A 1,455-nucleotide genomic window follows, 5' to 3' on the forward strand; every position below is an offset into this window, starting at 1 on the left:
CAGGTTTACCAACAGAATTGGGAGAAATTAAACACAAGAATTGGCATCAACCCAGCCATGGTTCGAGTTGATGTTGCAGGAAAATATCCTAGGGTATGGATGAAACAAAATTCATATCCAAAGGAGGTCAAAGCCTGGTATGAATTTGGGGCTCTTGCCTCAGTTTATACTACTTCGCCCAGCTTCCCGGAAATATCAGCATTACCAAAATGGATTCAGGAAGATGTTCATGAGACTTGGGCAAATAATGATCATTTGTCCAGAGGAGATGTTTTGGAGCTATACTTTTTCAGTGCAGCACCAGAACCAGCAGGAAAAGGCTCACACGAAGCCTTTCATTTCATCAAGATAAGGAGGTCAGACATGAATTCTCAAAAATTTATAAAGGAGCCTCCTACAAATGAAACCCCCTTAGTCTCTTCATTCAATGAAGATGACATATCTACCAGGAGAGCATGGGGTATCTGGGTCTGTCTCACGGAGATGGACAAAGTCAAGTTTCCATTTAAGTTTTACCAAAACTCTTTAAATGGATCATTCCTTTTAAACACCATGACAGGAAAAACCACAAGTTTTGCAGAAGATTTATTCGAGAAGAAAAGAAATCTTTTGTGGAATAGCAAGCTGCCGGCAAGTAAAGAGACTCGCCGAAAGTTCTGTAACATGGCACACATAGGAAGATGGTCAGAAAACATCTGTCCTGAATGCCAGAATCGGAATTCGGTAAAGGTTTCAAACCGAGATCTGATCGAAACATTTTACCGAAGCAAGGACAAGTGGGGAAGGACCACATTCACATTTTCCTCGAGGACACAAAAAGCCGAAGATTCCTCGACAAAATTAAAATGGAGATGTGACTAAACCCACTAACAAAAAGAGGACCACCATGTGAGTGGAGAAAACAGGACCACCAATAATCGGTGAAAAATGATATAAGAACCACTAATAATGAGTGGTAAAAGACGAAAGAACATTGGATACTTTATTCAAAAAAGGAATCCAATAAAGAGAACAAGAAAACTGGTCCCGAAATTTTTATCTATAAAAAGGGATAGATAGAACCAGTTAAACACACCAGAAGTAAAACTTGAAGATGTATCGTGTATATCTGAAAGTTTTAAAAAGAAGAATCAAGTATAAGAGGAGTGAGGCTGCAGCTCTCAGAAAAATTATAAAGATGTATAAAGAAAAAGAATACGAGATTTCAGCTGATATCGTCCAAGCACATCTCGACTGGTACCTAGGAGAGATAAAAGACGACGAAAAGTTAATGTCTAGATTAATAATCTAGAAAATAACATTTCAAGAAAAGTAGGACCACTCAACCACTCAAGGGTCCATATGCAAGCTGTAAAGGCTTATCAAGATTTGAAGTCCGAATTTCAAATCCGAAGGAGCCTTCTATAAATAAGGAAGAAAGAAGATCATCGAACATTTTCCTCATTTCTTTCAAAA

At 38.4% G+C, this 1,455-nt stretch overlaps 1 protein-coding gene across 1 annotated transcript in view; it reads left to right on the forward strand.

Annotated features, from left to right (window-relative positions):
- LOC140958234 (phospholipase D alpha 1-like) overlaps positions 1-1,455 on the forward strand; it is a gene marked incomplete at both ends in the record, with an annotated part of 11,675 nt that overhangs the window by 7,467 nt on the left and 2,753 nt on the right. The window lies entirely within an intron of this gene.

This window comes from Primulina huaijiensis, chromosome 2 (genome assembly GCF_012295235.1).
Source record: "Primulina huaijiensis isolate GDHJ02 chromosome 2, ASM1229523v2, whole genome shotgun sequence".
NCBI lineage: Eukaryota > Viridiplantae > Streptophyta > Magnoliopsida > Lamiales > Gesneriaceae > Primulina > Primulina huaijiensis.